At 48.2% G+C, this 17,911-nt stretch overlaps 1 pseudogene; it reads left to right on the forward strand.

Annotated features, from left to right (window-relative positions):
* The first annotated feature begins 2,847 nt into the window (after positions 1-2,847).
* On the forward strand, positions 2,848-17,423 carry LOC120439841 (annotated as a pseudogene).
* The last annotated feature ends 488 nt before the right edge of the window (positions 17,424-17,911 follow it).

Raw genomic sequence — 17,911 nt, forward strand, 5'->3', positions numbered from 1 at the left:
ACTCTATGTGGTTATCTATAAGTAATAAAATTACTTTATATATATATATATTTGTAAAGGTGTGTACAAACAGGTATTCACCACCAGCATTATGCACCAGCATTTGTACAGGTGCATCCTCAGCGTTAGTAACAGTGGTGCTCAGTTTCATTAGTTTGCACTAATATGAGTCACAGTAATAACCGTCCAACAGAAGGCTCTGCTTTCTTCTTCTATCTACTCTCTAGTCAAAATCAGATTGTTTAACTCTTAAGATGTAGATGAGAGATGCTGGTATTTGTTTTTATGAATCTGGGGAACTATATCAAAACACCTGTATCACACTGATTTCATTTGTGAGAAATATCACAAAACTCATGTGGTTCAAGCTTGCAATAAAAAGTGAGCCCACACAATTCTATTAGTAAAATTATTTTCTATATTTTATAACTCTTTGTTCAGTTGTTCAATATTCATCAATGATGTAACATTTTGTAAAATGTTCTCCTAACCCTAAGTACTCCAGTTTCGTATGCGTTTACATAAAATTTCATACATTTTAGGGGTGTTGATTATGTAATTCTAACTTTAATCGTAACAGTTAGCAGGGTACTGCTCTATTTTCTCAAAACATAAAAACTGGTAATGGTTAAAGCATCAGTAATAAATCTGAAGGACACAGCAGCTAGTTTATAATAATAAAATATAGCACCACAATTTTAAGGGAGAAGAGGGAGACATCACTATCACCAAAACCTGAATTACCCTTCACTAAAGATAAGTTACCAAAAAACATTACAAACTCTGTATGTTTGGCTCCTCCTGTCAGTCTGTCTGAGTTTCAGTGTCATATTTAATGGTTCACACCTCCTCTCCTCATCCTACAGAAGCAGTGCTAACGTTATTCAGTTGTTCAATATTCATAAATGGCGTAACATTTTATGAAATGTTCTCCTAATCCTAAACACTCCGGTTTCATGTGAATTTGCAGAGAAGTTCATACATTTCAAGGTTGTTGATTATGTAATTATAACAGTTAATTGTAAGGGTTAGCGGGATTCTGATCTTTTTTTTGTCCAAACATAAAAGATGGAAATGGTAAAAGCATCAGTAATAAACCTGAAGGACATAGCACCCATCCTTCCATACATACATCTTCTTCCACTTGTCCAGAGCTGCGTCGCGTGGTCAGCAGCCTAAGCGGAAGACCCACACCTCCTCCAGCTTCTGGGGGAACACCAAGGTGTTCTGAGGCCAGCCGAGAGATATGCATATCCTGGGAATCCTCTCTGTCAGACATCCCTGGAACACCCCACCCAGGAGACATAGCAAACAATTTTTCATAATAAAATGCAGTAGCACAATTTTAAGGGAGAGGAGGGAGACATCACAATTACCAATATGAATTACAGTTTTTCCTGAATGCTTAAACCCTAACTGTGATTCTTATAGCACAATTTCTAAAACTATTAATACTTATAGCAAAACCACTCACTGAGTTTGCAAAACTAAAAGCACAAACAATGCACTCAGTTTGCCATTTTGTAACACACACTTTGCAAACCTGTAGCTACAATCCACTGCACAGCACTCTTTTTGCAGAACTGTAAACACAACTCACTGCTTTACACTCAATTTCCAAATGATCAACGCACTCCTAGCAAAACTATACACATTTACGGCCATTATTTACACTATTTTATCAACTGTCTGGCACACTGTCACATGTGAAAACTTTTTTAGATAATTAGTTCACTTTGCAATCAGCCTAAGCACTATAATACAGGTAAGCTGTGTGTGTGGAGTACAGTGGAGGGAGCAGGAAGAGTGAGAAGTAGAGGAGGCCAAGGAAGAGGACGTGGAGGTGAAGAAGAAGGATGAAGAGGACGACAAGGACAAGGAGGAGCAAGAGGAGGACGAGGAAGGGGGAGAGGAGGACGAGGAGGGGGAGAGGAAGGGTAAGAAGAGTAAGAAATAGAATTGCTGATGGCTTCAGAGCTACAATAGTGGACCATGTAATCAACCGTGGAATGACCCTGAGGGAAGCTGGCCAACGGGTTCAGCCTAACTCGAGCCGCTACACTGTAGCAAGCATCATAAGGACATTTTGAAATGAGAATCGGTTAGTACAGTCACTTTGCACTAAGATTTGTAGCACTGCCATATGCCAATGAGAAACACAACAATAACATAGATGTAAAAATACTGAAATTGTTACTTTACAGAATTACTAGACGACCAGATGCCGGGGGCAGAGGAAGAATGTTCACTGCAGACCAAGAAACCCATATAGTCAATATGGTGATTGCAAATAATCCTATACTTGGAAATAAACACTGTTTGTTTTGATGTGTGTGAATAAACACCAGTACTTGAAGTTTGGATCCCTCTATGCTTACGGATCTATGACAAAAGTATGAGATCAAACTGACATAGCCTACCTTATGAACAGAGAAAGCAAAAGCCAGGTGTGTTTTTATTCATACCATCAGTGTGTAGTTGATGTATTGCGTGCTTATTAATATGATGGCTTGTGCTAACTGTTGGATACGAAAATACCATTTTACAAAGGTGTGGAGAGTTAAGCAAGGGTTATTCGCTTTTACAAGAAAACTACTATGTCTTGCTAATTGGGTGAAGAGTTTTCTTATTTGTGTGTACAGTTTTGCAAAATAGCCAATAGTTACAAAAAATGTGCTTAAGCCATCAGAAAAACTGTAATACAAAACATAATTACCCTCCACTGAACATAAATTACCCAAACATCACAAACTATGCAGGTTTAGCTCCTCCTCCTCTCAGTATCTCTGAGTTTCTGTCACATATTTAATGGCTCACACCTCCTCTCCTCCTACAGAAGCAGTGCAATCTCTTTCTAAGTCACAGCTCTCAACACACAGTGACAACATGCTGGTGACTCTCTGTGCTCTCATCACTGCTCTAACATGTATGGAAGCTCATTTATACTTCAGATTAGCAGTTATTTGTTGGATTCATATGTGCTTGTGTTTCTCTTGACTCCATGTCTTCTTGTTGTTTGCAGGTGTGAGTGGTGTGACGGTGCTGACACAGAAACCTCCTGTTTTATCAGTGTGAAAAGGAGAGACAGCCACCATGGACTGTAACCTGGGGACTGTTACTAGCACTGTCTATTGGTATAAACAGATTCCAGGAGGAGTTCCTCAGTTTGTGCTGTATTTTCATTATAGCTCTAGTTCTCCAACCTATGGCTCTGGGTTCTCTGCTCCAAAATTTACATCCACTCATCAGTCAACAAAAGATTATCGTTTGATCATCAGCAATGTGGAGGAGGGAGACTCTGCAGTTTATTACTGTAAGACATGGGACAGCTCTGCTGTATCACAGTGATTTACACTGTGACAAAACCTCCCACTGATACTTCTGCTTTTTGATGCTCTTTTTTTTTTCACATGCTGACAAAAGACCCATTCAACAAACTCAGTGTAAACCCACCACCTTCAAATAGTTTTTATTTATTTTAATGTTCATCAGTGAAAACCCACCAACTTCAGACAGTCTGTTAATAAACACTGAATTACTTTTTTCAATATATTTTTACATTCATCACTGAAAGTATAAAATATTGAGGAGTATAATGACCACCAACAACACAAATTGCCATATATATGTAAACAATTATGTGCATTTTAAATTATGTGCATCTAACACAATTAAACCTATTATATGTGTGTGTGTGTGTTTTAAATAACAGCAATTTGACAAACGGTTTCCTAAAACTCTGATAACTGTCACATTCTAGCTGCAGTAAATGACATTAATCAACCTAAATGGATACTGATAAAGTTGCATAATAGGTTTAAAAATGTTTCATATGAAATAAAAAAGCAGCTAAATTGCATTTTATCTGTTGCTTCTATTCTCACTACAATCGTTTTCACATCTCAGCTGAATATTAAAGGATGTTTACACCTCACACTGACAACATGCTGGGGACTGTCTGCTCTCTCATCACTTCTCTAAAATGTAAAACGTTCTTCTCATCTGTGTCATAGCCCATCTTTGTGGAGAAAGACATTTCACTCATGTTCTTTCTCTGTTTGTTGGCACATGTTAATGCAGCGGAAGCCTTTATTCAGATACCTGCTGTCCACAAGGTTTCTCCAGGTCAAGAAGTTGTTCTCAGGTGCAACATGGTTGAATTATGTTAGATGGTCTAAACATGTTCCTGGAGGGGTTCCTCAATTTTCATTTTGGCAGCTCACTTGGCTTTGGAACAGGTTTTCTGTCCCCAGAGGTGGGAAGTAACCAAGTACAAAGTTTTCAACTAGCTGTTCTCAACTGCAACATTGAGAGAGATGATAGGAATTCTGTTGGCTGTATAAACAAGTTCCTGGAGAAAATCATCTGTATGTTCTAAGATTTCTCCATTCTGACAGCTCACCCAGCTTTGAAACAAGATTCTCCTCAGAAAGATTCAACTCTATGTCCTCATCAAACATTAATTACCATTTAATGATCAAGTTTGCAGAAATAGAAGACACTGTACATATCGCAGTTGTTCACAATGTGTCAGAAACCTCTTGAGCAGTACATATGCTTTCTTAGACTCATTCACTTGAGTAGTCCAATCAAAAAAATGCAGAGTAACGTACAAACCTCCAGATGATGTCTTATTAAACATTGGATTGCTCATTTTTTAAATTCTTTTTTTTACCATTAACCTGCTCAAATACAACATTAAAAAAGCTGAAAGCTTTTATGTCAGCTGGTACAAACAGGTTCCTGGTTCTTCTCCTCAGTTCTGAGATTTCATCATTCCCACAGCTCACCTGCCTTTTCAGCAGGATTCTCCTCAGACAGATTACAGTTTTTCTCGATTGCTTAAACACTATAACCAGGCCTCTAAACTAAAATTTCAAAACCATAAACGCTATTGGTCAAAAAGCTCACCCATTTCCCTGAACTATAAACACTATTCCCTGCTTTGACACATGACTCAAATTTGGTGAACTGGTACTGCAAAACTCTACACACAAATCCCTACATTTTACAGTGCTTACACCATGTAGTCATGTAGAAAGCACTAGCATGCAATAATGTTAACTTAAGTCAGCATAGCTTGAGCCCAATTAGCACACAATTAACCAGGTGGAAACACTAGGAGTCAAAATTTAGCACACACCAATCAGAACCTGCGATGGATAGATAAAAGGGCCAAAGTCAGCTCATTCAGGTTTGAAACAATGGATCCAAAGAGATGCAAAGGAAGAGGACGTGGTGGAGAAAGAGGACGTGGTGAAGGAGGAGGACGTGGTGGAGAAAGAGGACGTGGTGAAGGAGGAGGACGTGATGGAGAAAGAGGACATGGTGAAAGAGGAGGACGTGGTGGAAGAGGAGGAGGAGGTGGTGAAGGAGGTGGAGGTGGAGAACGACGGCGACAAGGAAGGGGAAGAGCAAGGGCACGAAGACAGTCAGTCTCGGATGAAATTCGAGCCACTTTAGTTGACCATGTCCTTGTCCATGGGATGACTATGAGGGAGGCTGGGCAACGAGTACAACCAAATTTGAGTCGCTTCACTGTTGCCTCCATCATCAGAACCTTCAGGGAGGAAAACAGGTAGGTGTACTTGCAGTAAGACTGCTTTGTACAGTAACGTTTAAGTTACTGAATTTATGTGTCTTGAGTTTCAGTATGTTTCCATTATTTTCCTGTAAAATGAATGTGTGACAGTTACAGTAATGAGTGCTTCTATTTTTGTAGGACACAGAGGCGACCACCTGGTGGAGGCAGGTTAAGGCTTTTTGTCGGAGGAGCAAGAGAGGGAACTTGTAAACATGGTAATTGCAAACAATGTAATCCGCCTGCAAGAGATTCAAAGGAGAGTGATTGAGGATGATCATCTTTTTCGAGGCATAAATGCCATCAGCCTCTCCACAATTGACCGCATCCTCCGAAAGAATCAATTCCAGATGAAACAGGCATACCGAGTCCCTTTCGAGCGAAACTCTGACAGAGTGAAAAACCAACGTGTGGAATATGTTCAGGTATGAGTTTTGATACTGTATAAGGTATTGTGTACCATCACAGCATGGCAGTTTATGCTGCCATTTCAGCACTCTTGAACTTTGGTTCAGGGTACCGATTGACTCTACTGTGTTATGTGTTTTGCAGAGAATCTTTGAGATTGAAGGACGGCCTGTTCCCCATGAAATGATCTTTGTGGATGAGGCAGGTTTTAACCTGACCAAAAGAAGGAAAAGGGGAGGAACATAATTGGCCATCGGGCTATTGTAAATGTCCCTGGTCAGCGTGGGGGAATGTCACTATGTGCGCAGCCATCAGCCAACGAGGGGTACTCCACCGCCATGCCGTACTAGGACCCTATAACACTATGCTTCTCCTTGCTTTTCTTGATGGTTTAAGACAACATATGTTCCAGCTGGACTACAGGGAACCAGCACAGCCAGAGCAGCCTCACTACGTTGTTGTGTGGGATAACGTCAGCTTCCATCGCGCTGCTCTGGTTCGTGACTGGTTTACCAATAACCCAAGGTTTTCTAATATCTTTCTGCCTGCATACTCCCCTTTCTAAACCCGATAGAGGAGTTATTTTCGGCATGGCGGTGGAAAGTGTATGACCGAGAACCTTATGTCCGTGTTCACCTCCTTCAGGCCATGGAAGAGGCCTGCCTAGACATATCAGTAGATGCATGCCAGGGGTGGATCAGGCATGCAAGAGGATTTACCCCGCTGCCTGGCTGGGGCCAATATAGCCTGTGATGTGGATGAGATTCTCTGGCCTGACCCAGACCAAAGACAAGATGCTGTGGTGGGATAATGTTTCTGGTGTGTGTTGTACTGTATAGTACATGAATGACAATGTGCCACTGTACATACATTGGTTGCGTCTTTTGTGTTTATCATGTGACAAGGGTTTTGAAGGGGAGAACCATAAGCAACCTAATTGTTTTGGAACTATTGTTTTGAATTAATTGTACCAGTGTGCAAAACTCTGTTGTAGTGTGTGTGTTTTTGAGGGCTTGTGTTTGATGTCTGAGGGCAAAGTTCGGTTTTTCAGCAGGAGTGAATAGTTTTGGGTGTAGAGCTTCATTTTGACCTGGAAATAGGATGTTTGGGGAATTGAGTGAGATGTTATGGATTTGTGTTTACTGTTGTGCGGATATGAGGCGTAGTTTCAAGAAATGTGTTTTAGCAATCGAGAAAAACTGTAATATCTAAATCCTGACCAAACATTGATTTCAAGTCTATTATCAATCATGCAGAGACAGGAGACTCTGCAGTGAGTTCCTGTCAGACATGGGAAGACTCTCCCAACAAACCACCATCATAGTGAAGCAGACTGTGGCCAAAATCTTATTGAGAGACATTACAGCTCTGATTAATGCTGGCCAATAATGAGGACTTTATTAAGTCTTACACAAAACAAGCAGTGTTGGGACTAACGCGTTATTAAGTAACGCGTTACAGTAACTACGTTATTATTGTGGTAACGAGCACGGTAACTAGTTATTATGCCAAAACCAGGAACGCGTTACTCGTTACTGGGATTTAGATAGGCTCGTTATTCGTTACTTCGTGTGGTGGCTATCGCGGAGCTTCCACAGATTCAGTAACATTAGAAAGTGGTGGAGGCCAGCAGGTGGATGAAGGAAAAGGGAGGCAAGAGGAGAGACCCGAAGCGGCCGCCGGTCCGAGTGTCAGGTGAACTGAACTTCAGGTAAGAAGTTATGATCTGCAGTCTATCAGTCAGATATAAACCAAGTTTAGGTGGAGTTTATTTTCGTTATGCTGACTTTTTCGTACTGGGTACTAGCTAGCATGACGGAGTTTCTATACAGCTGGGTGGGTGCTATGTTACTGATGTTGAACTTTATTTTGTTCATACGGTTAATTATTAGAGTTGCCAACCTCCTGTAAAAAACAGAATCGTCTGGCATTCAGAGAAAATATTACGCGTTTCGTATTGAGGTGAAAAGGAACACAGTTTGTCCCGGACTTCAGCTGGAATGAAAAAGACACAAAGCTGGAGTTATTCTGTGTCTTTGCTGCACAGCTGCCTCTTCTCCTCTCATTCTCTCCCCCTCCCTCTCCTGTTTCTACTTCAATTATGAAACTGATAAATGATCAGCTGATTGGCTTTTCTCTCTTGTTTGTTTATCGCCCACTTTGCGCCAGAAAGAGGAAACCAGCGGAGGTCACGCTAAACAACAGCAGCACGTTTAAGCTTGATCAGCTGTTGTTAGAATTTATTTAATATTAATTTCTAGTATCAGCTGATGTTTGCTGGAGCCACAGCTGTAAAGCTGCTGGTCATGATATTGGTTTGGTTATGTGGTGAGAGGGAAACATGAAGATGAAACCAGGAGATGTCCTTACTGAATCATCAGAGCTGAACAGGTGATGGAGAAACATGTTTACCTGTTGGGTGACATGAATGAGTTGAAGGGAAGTTATGAACTGTTTCTGAGAGACAAATAACACCAGGATCCTTTTCTAAGTAGCTGACAGCTGGTAACTGTGCAGGGGCAGGTCTAGCAAAGTTTTGCCAGGGGTTCATGTAGGGCAGGGGTGGGCAATTCCAGGCCCCGAGGGCCGGTGTCCCTGCAGGTTTTAGATCTCACCTTGGGTCAACACACCTAAATCACATGATTAGTTCATTACCAGGCCTCTGGAGAACATCAGGACATGTTGCAGAGCTAATTTAGCTATTTAAATCAGCTGTGTTGGTTCAAGGACACGTAAAACCTGCAGGGACACCGCCCTTGGGGCCTGGAATTGCCCACCCTGATGTAGGGCATTAACAGGGAAAGTGGGGCACAAGGAAATACCTTTCTTTCTTATTCTCATTTAAAATGTCTAGCTTTTAAAAAAATAATTATCTGAGTCTTACAACAAACGATTCATAGATTGATACATATATACCATCAGAACAGTGTACATCACTGTCACAACAGTGTTTATTTTCATTCAAAGGCTTTATGATTTTTCCTATAATGGCGGGCGGTCTCTAGTCAAAATCCCAGTCCAGCCCTGTATGCAGCTCATCTGCAGTCTGGTGTTACCTACATCTTCCTATTCAGAAGGCAGAATTTCTGAGTTCTGAGTACAATCGAAAGCACCACGACTGCAGTTTTTGTGTTGGATGTAAAAAGCAGGCTAGAATCATGGCGGCGGTCAACGACGGTCCAGGCGTGGGATTTCTCTCGTGGAAATGTGCACATTATTTTTTCCTTTCTATTGGTAGGTGGCACAGTGCACTTGTGGCAAGTAAGCAAACTAGAAGACTGGCACTCTTGCTGGGTATCCAGTTACGGAAGCAACACATTAACAAGAGAATTCTGAGTGAAACCAAAGTTACTTTCCCTAGTAACTAGTTACTCTGAAAGTAACGGAGTTACTTTTGATAGAAGTAACTAGTAATGTAACTAAGTTACTAATTTAAAGTAACTTACCCAACACTGAAAACAAGTGACCTAAAGGAACAAACATGACTACACACAGAGAGAGTGTCACGGTTTGCGGGTGCAAGCCGTGGGGAAGTTAATTAGGACCAGGCAGCAGCAGCTCAAGTGCAGGTAAGAATTTATTAACAATAAGGCAAATAAACAGAAATGGCGAGTGACACTAACAGGTAACCTAAACTGGGAAAACTAACAAAGCAAACCAGAAACGAAGACGCAGGGAGGTCCGAGGAAACACATATGGGGAGACGCAGGGACATCTAGGGGAAACAACACAGACGAAACAGCAACTAACAGAGGCAGACACGAGGTTTAAATACACAGAAGGATAACGAGGGAATGAGACACAAAAGGAGGGCACAGCTGGGAGTAATCCGACCTGACGAGACAGGGGAAAAGTAAACTGAACACACTGACGTCAGACACAGACCTTCACAATAAAACAGGAACTACACAAGCAAGGACACAGACTAAGAAACGCGGACTAAACACAGGAACACATGGGCAGAACTGAATAAACACTACACAGAGGAAGGACAGAACCAAAATCACAATAATAGAAAACACAAAACGCTGGGTCAAAAGGACCCAGGATCATGACAGTACCCCCCCCTCAAAGGCTGGCCCCAGACAGCCCAACAAGAAAACAAAAACAGCCAGCAAAACAGAAAACCCGACCAGGGCGGGGGGGGGGGCCCAGGACGGAGGGCCCGGGGCAAAACAAAACCAGTGCACAAGAGGGACAAAAACCACAACACGAGCCACCACCAAAAAACAACAACAAAAAACGCACACTGGAGCCCCAAAAAACAGAGTCCAAAACAGAAGAGTTCAGGGGGCCGGCCAGGGGGCCGACCGCACAGAAGTCCCAACAGTTCCGGGGGCCGACCGTGCGGAAGGCCACGGTGGCGATGTGGACCCAGGTCAGGGGCGGCCCGGGGCCGACAACCCAGGAGCCCGGACAGTTCAGGGGGCCGGCCGTGAGGACGGCAGCGGCGCCGACGCGGGCACAGTTCAGGGGGCCGGCCGTGAGGGAGGCAATGGCGGCGACTCAGGCGAAGGCGGTCCGGGGGCCGCCCACGACGGCGATGTCGCCTGGCCAGTGGCCTGGAAAGTGGCCAGTCAGCTGCAGACCCCGACAGGGTAGGACCAGGCGACGCTGAAGACTCGGAGGCTGGACCAGGCGACGCTGAAGACTCGGAGGCTGGACCAGGCGACGCTGAAGACTCGGAGGCTGGACCAGGCGACGCTGAAGACTCGGAGGCTGGACCAGGCGACGCTGAAGACTCGGAGGCTGGACCAGGCGACGCTGAAGACTCGGAGGCTGGACCAGGCGACGCTGAAGACTCGGAGGCTGGACCAGGCGACGCTGAAGACTCGGAGGCTGGACCAGGCGACGCTGAAGACTCGGAGGCTGGACCAGGCGACGCTGAAGACTCGGAGGCTGGACCAGGCGACGCTGAAGACTCGGAGGCTGGACCAGGCGGCGCTGAAGACTCGGAGGCTGGACCAGGCGACGCTGAAGACTCGGAGGCTGGACCAGGCGACGCTGAAGACTCGGAGGCTGGACCAGGCGACGCTGAAGACTCGGAGGCTGGACCAGGCGACGCTGAAGACTCGGAGGGTGCTGCAGGCGTGGCAGATGAGGCCGCAGGTGACGGCGAGGAAGCCGGAGACGATGAGGCCGCAGGTGACGGCGAGGAAGCCGGAGACGATGAGGCCGCAGGTGACGGCGAGGAAGCCGGAGACGATGAGGCCGCAGGTGACGGCGAGGAAGCCGGAGACGATGAGGCCGCAGGTGACGGCGAGGAAGCCGGAGACGAAGGCGCTGCAGCTGGCGGCGTAGATGGTGAGGCTGCCGCTGGCGTGGATGGTGAAGCTGCAGCTGGCGGCGGCGTGGAAGCCGGAGACGGAGGCGCTGCAGCTGGCGGCGGCGTGGAAGCCGGAGACGGAGGCGCTGCAGCTGGCGGCGGCGTGGAAGCCGGAGACGGAGGCGCTGCAGCTGGCGGCGGCGTGGAAGCCGGAGACGGAGGCGCTGCAGCTGGCGGCGGCGTGGAAGCCGGAGACGGAGGCGCTGCAGCTGGCGGCGGCGTGGAAGCGGAGACGGAGGCGCTGCAGCTGGCGGCGGCGTGGAAGCGGAGACGGAGGCGCTGCAGCTGGCGGCGGCGTGGAAGCCGGAGACGGAGGCGCTGCAGCTGGCGGCGGCGTGGACGCAGAGGCTGCAGCTGGCGGCGGCGTGGAAGCCGGAGACGGAGGCGCTGCAGCTGGCGGCGGCGTGGAAGCCGAGACAGGAGGCGCTGCAGCTGGCGGCGGCGTGGAAGCCGGAGACGGAGGCGCTGCAGCTGGCGGCGGCGTGGAAGCCGGAGACGGAGGCGCTGCAGCTGGCGGCGGCGTGGAAGCCGGAGACGGAGGCGCTGCAGCTGGCGGCGGCGTGGAAGCCGGAGACGGAGGCGCTGCAGCTGGCGGCGGCGTGGAAGCCGGAGCGGAGGCGCTGCAGCTGGCGGCGTGAAGCCGGGACGGAGGCGCTGCAGCTGGCGGCGCGGAAGCCGGGACGGAGGCGCTGCAGCTGGCGGCGTGGAAGCCGGGACGGAGGCGCTGCAGCTGGCGGCGTGGAAGCCGAGGGACGGAGGCGCTGCAGCTGGCGGCGTGGAAGCCGGGGACGGAGGCGCTGCAGCAGGCGGCGTGGAAGCCGGGGACGGAGGCGCTGCAGCAGGCGGCGTGGAAGCCGGGGACGGAGGCGCTGCAGCAGGCGGCGTGGAAGCCGGGGACGGAGGCGCTGCAGCAGGCGGCGTGGAAGCCGGAGGCGCTGCAGCAGGCGGCGTGGAAGCCGGAGGCGCTGCAGCAGGCGGCGTGGAAGCCGGAGGCGCTGCAGCAGGCGGCGTGGAAGCCGGAGGCGCTGCAGCAGGCGGCGTGGAAGCCGGAGGCGCTGCAGCAGGCGGCGTGGAAGCCGGAGGCGCTGCAGCAGGCGGCGTGGAAGCCGGAGGCGCTGCAGCAGGCGGCGTGAAGCGGAGGCGCTGCAGCAGGCGGCGGAAGCCGGAGGCGCTGCAGCAGGCGGCGGAAGCGAGGCGCTGCAGCAGGCGGCGTGGAAGCCGGAGGCGCTGCAGCAGGCGGCGTGGAAGCCGGAGGCGCTGCAGCAGGCGGCGTGGAAGCCGGAGGCGCTGCAGGCTGGACGGGTCCCTTGGATCCTCCAGGGAAGACTGATGACGAAGGCCGGAGCGGTCCCTCGGACCCTCCAGCGGAGACACGAGACGAAGGCCGGAGCGGTCCCTCGGACCCTCCAGCGGAGACACGAGACGAAGGCCGGAGCGGTCCCTCGGACCCTCCAGCGGAGACTAGAGACGAAGGCCGGAGCGGTCCTCGGACCTCCAGCGGAGACACGAGGCGATGGCGGAGCGGTCCCTCGGACCCTCCAGCGGAGACACGAGACGATGGCCGGAGCGGTCCTTCGGACCCTCCAGCGGAGACACGAGGCAAAGAGTCCACTAGCCGACATAAAGGCAGCTGGCACTGCATGGAGCACTGGCTTTGCCCAGGCAACACTAACATGGAGGAGTTCTCTGAGGGCTGCTTAATCTTCAGGGGTCCAGTAATAGCTGGGGGGTGAAACCTAGCTTCTGGGGAAGCCCTGGAGTGCATAACTTCGCCTGAAGCAGCTAAAGAGCAAGAATCTCCCTGGGTGGAACTAAGACCTTCTCCCTGCCTAAAGCGAGAGTGTGAGACTGGAGCTACGGGGGGCACAGGGGCCTGAGCTACGGGGGGCACAGGCGGCACTGGGGCCTGGACTACAGGCGGCACTGGGGCCTGGACTACAGGCGGCACTGGGGCCTGGACTACAGGCGGCACTGGGGCCTGGACTACAGGCGGCACTGGGGCCTGGACTACAGGCGGCACTGGGGCCTGGACTACAGGCGGCACTGGGGCCTGGACTACAGGCGGCACTGGGGCCTGGACTACAGGCGGCACTGGGGCCTGGACTACAGGCGGCACTGGGGCCTGGACTGAGGGTGAAGCTGAGAGCACTGGAGACTGAACTACAGGTGACGCTGGGGGCACTGGAGACTGAACTACAGGTGACGCTGGGGCACTGGAGACTGAACTACAGGTGACGCTGGGGCACTGGAGACTGAACTACAGGTGACGCTGGGGCACTGGAGACTGAACTACAGGTGACGCTGGGGCACGGGAGACTGAACTACCGGTGACGCTGGGGGCACGGGAGACTGAACTACGGGTGACGCTGGGGGCACGGGAGACTGAACTACGGGTGGCGCTGGGGGCACGGGAGACTGAACTACGGGTGACGCTGGGGGCACGGGAGACTGAACTACGGGTGACGCTGGGGGCACGGGAGACTGAACTACGGGTGACGCTGGGGGCACGGGAGACTGAACTACGGGTGACGCTGGGGGCACGGGAGACTGAACTACGGGGGACACTGGAGGCACTGGAGACTGAACTGAGTGTGAGTGAGCAGATGACCCTGGGAGCTGGGCTACTGGAGGCTGGGCAGCTAAGTGAGCCACTGGAGGCTGGGCAGCTAAGTGAGCCACTGGAGGCTGGGCAGCTAAGTGAGCCACTGGAGGCTGGGCAGCTAAGTGAGCCACTGGAGGCTGGGCAGCTAAGTGAGCCACTGGAGGCTGGGCAGCTAAGTGAGCCACTGGAGGCTGGGCAGCTAAGTGAGCCACTGGAGGCTGGGCAGCTAAGTGAGCCACTGGAGGCTGGGCAGCTAAGTGAGCCACTGGAGGCTGGGCAGCTAAGTGAGCCACTGGAGGCTGGGCAGCTAAGTGAGCCACTGGAGGCTGGGCAGCTAAGTGAGCCACTGGAGGCTGGGCAGCTAAGTGAGCCACTGGAGGCTGGGCAGCTAAGTGAGCCACTGGAGGCTGGGCAGCTAAGTGAGCCACTGGAGGCTGGGCAGCTAAGTGAGCCACTGGAGGCTGGGCAGCTAAGTGAGCCACTGGAGGCTGGGCAGCTAAGTGAGCCACTGGAGGCTGGGCAGCTAAGTGAGCCACTGGAGGCTGGGCAGCTAAGTGAGCCACTGGAGGCTGGGCAGCTAAGTGAGCCACTGGAGGCTGGGCAGCTAAGTGAGCCACTGGAGGCTGGGCAGCTAAGTGAGCCACTGGAGGCTGGGCAGCCGTGGCGGAGCGAGGCTGGGACGAGGAGGTGGGAAGTTTGTGTAGCTCCGAACGTGGAAGTCCCAAAAACAAAGCAAAGGATTGCAGCGGAGTGAGCCCAGTGTCTTCCACCACATAATCCTTCTTACGCCGCTGCTTGCCCCTCCTGCAGGGCCTGGATTCTGAAAGCAGCGGTGGAGTGACACCAGAAACCTGAGCAGAGAGTGGCTGCGAGGCAGCTAACTGGGCAGAGAGTGGCTGCGAGGCAGCTAACTGGGCAGAGAGTGGCTGCGAGGCAGCTAACTGGGCAGAGAGTGGCTGCGAGGCAGCTAACTGGGCAGAGAGTTGCTGTTGGGCAGGCAACGAACCGTCCCCAACATTATCTGCCACACAGAAGACAGCCCCAGAATGAACAGTCAAACAGTCCGAAAACAGAAAGGAGTCCTCACTCACCGCAACCGGCGAATTAAAAGTCCGGATGTCCGGCTGTGGGGTGGCGCGGCGGCGCGATCGACATTTCCTCCCCGCCGATGGCTCCGGACGGGCCAGGCAAGATCACATTCGGCGAGTCGGGCGGTGAGGCAGGAGTGGCAGAGAGCAGGTGAGGTGTGCACTGAAGGAAGGCCTGAATGGTCGGGAGAGCGAGCCAAACAGCCACGGAAGACCAGAGAAGAGCCGCCAGGCGCGTGTTTCCACAGCGCGACGAAGCTCCTCCGGGATGTTCCAACCACAGGCTGAGAAGGTTCTCAACGGAGAAAATGATGTCATCCTCAGCTCCTCCGAAGGGTCGCAAGCTGCTGGGTCCATGTTGGCTGTTTCGTGCTGTCACGGTTTGCGGGTGCAAGCCGTGGGGAAGTTAATTAGGACCAGGCAGCAGCAGCTCAAGTGCAGGTAAGAATTTATTAACAATAAGGCAAATAAACAGAAATGGCGAGTGACACTAACAGGTAACCTAAACTGGGAAAACTAACAAAGCAAACCAGAAAGCGAAGACGCATGGGAGGTCCGAGGAAACACATATGGGGAGACGAGGGACATCTAGGGGAAACAACACAGACGTAAACAGCAACTAACAGAGGCAGACACGAGGTTTAAATACACAGAAGGATAACGAGGGAATGAGACACAAAAGGAGGGCACAGCTGGGAGTAATCCGACCTGACGAGACAGGGGAAAAGTAAACTGAACACACTGACGTCAGACACAGACCTTCACAATAAAACAGGAACTACACAAGCAAGGACACAGACTAAGAAACGCGGACTAAACACAGGAACACATGGGCAGAACTGAATAAACACTACACAGAGGAAGGACAGAACCAAAATCACAATAATAGAAAACACAAAACGCTGGGTCAAAAGGACCCAGGATCATGACAGAGAGACAGTTATAAAATACAAACAGATGAAAGGAATGAGATGTTGACAGTGAAAGTTGGTCTCTACAGGATGTTTCTTGTTCAGCATCATATTTTTTTACGATTTTGTACAATCTGACATAGTTTCAGGTTGTCTCATATACAGGAGACATGAATTACTTATGTTTAAAAAATGTGAAATGGTGTCAAACTAGTTCTCAGAAAATGGTGTGAAATATGTTGTTTTTCCGTTCTTATTGCTTTTAATTTATGTTTAGGTTGGCATTTCAAAAACATACATAGGCCCGTTTTCTCTTTCTTCAATAGCAGTTAACAATTTTACTAAAGTTCAAAATTACTTTGAAGTGATTAGAACCTGGCTGTACACTTTTCTTTGACATGAAAGAAAATTACCCACATTAGCTGACAAGTTATGCAGAAACCTGTAGAATTAAATCAAAGACATCTTACATGGAAAGTTAAACAGTAACTAATCATATTTTATTTGGTAAAAATATAAAAAGAAATTCAAATGATATGTTATATCCATATATTTTAGTATTGTACATTAGTTTTGTTTTCTTCTAACTTCATAACAAATGTTATGTTTATTTCATATTGACTCTTCTTGATTTCTTCTGGTTTTATGACTTCATTTCAAATTTTCGTCTTTCATTTCGTTTATCTTTTTTTGTTTTCTGAACATCCTTCATGTATTTTCAGGCTCCAGCCTCCCTCCTCCTGTCCTGACAGTCTTCCCTCCATCCAGTGCTGAGCTCCAGTCCAACACAGCTTCTCTGGTCTGTCTGTCCAGTCAGTCTGTGCCTTTTGCAGATGTGAGCTGGTTGGCTGCTGGGAGTCCAGTGAGCAGTGGGATCTCTACCAGCACTGCTGTTCAGAGACCAGACCAGACTTACCAAATCAGCAGCTCTCTGACCATCCAGACATCAGACTGGAACATGGATAAGGTTTATACATGTAAAGTGTCTTTGGGCTCGCAGACTTCAGAGAAAACCATCAAGAAGTCAGAATGTCCCACTGAATAGTCGAGGACCAGAATGTGCATTTAAAGTCTGCTTCTTTACTGCTTGTGCTGTTTGCTCATTACAGTCTTTACATGTTAGAAATCAGAATAATGCAAAAGGTTTAAGTCATGTATTCATTTGCTGGTTTTTAAAAAGTATTTTCAGGAATTCATGTTTTGCAAAAAATAAAAAAAAAAGCATTGATTTAAAAAAATGTGTTTTGTTGTCAGTAAATAAGAAATTGTGTCACTGTTTTGATAGTAAAATTAATTTAATATGACTGAAATGAAGTCTTACTTTTTAGAGAGGGGCACATAGAGGGGAAAAAAAAAACACATAAGCACACCATTTTTAATTGTGTTGCTCTCATAGTTAAAACATAAGTGTATTTTAGAGAGCATCATTTAACAATTCTTCCTGAGTAACAGAGAGGGCAAGTGTCACTGGTTTAAAATGTTGGTTGTAAACTTGCAAATGAATCTTCACACTCAGTTAGTGAAGCATCACCTCTCTACTCTTCTGGATGCACCTGCAGGTCTTAGTAACTCATTTACAACCTCATGTAAAGAAAGTATCAGCTCTTTGTAAAAAATAAAATAAATGTAACATTTACTGGAAATGTTTCAGTTCACATCATTTGTTTATTCAGAGACAGTTAGCTGAATCCTGTTCAGTATTTGCCCAAACATAACTTATTTACTGTTAAGAAGCACTAAGAAGAGTCCAGTTATCAAACCAAACCTTTCTGCATATTTCTGTTGTCATTTGTTGTTTTGCATTGAACGTTAAAACCATTATATATAACAAGTAGGTAAGTCTGTCTCATTCAGGATGTAACTTTTTTGCAAACAGTATTTTTATTTTTTAGTTATCTTTAAACTGTATTCTTCATTTTCTGGACACATTAACTTTAATATAAGCAAATATCTAGATATCTAGCAAGACATCTACAGGAATTTTGCCACCTATTT

Source organism: Oreochromis aureus, linkage group 4, assembly GCF_013358895.1.
Source record: "Oreochromis aureus strain Israel breed Guangdong linkage group 4, ZZ_aureus, whole genome shotgun sequence".
Taxonomy (NCBI): Eukaryota; Metazoa; Chordata; class Actinopteri; order Cichliformes; family Cichlidae; genus Oreochromis; species Oreochromis aureus.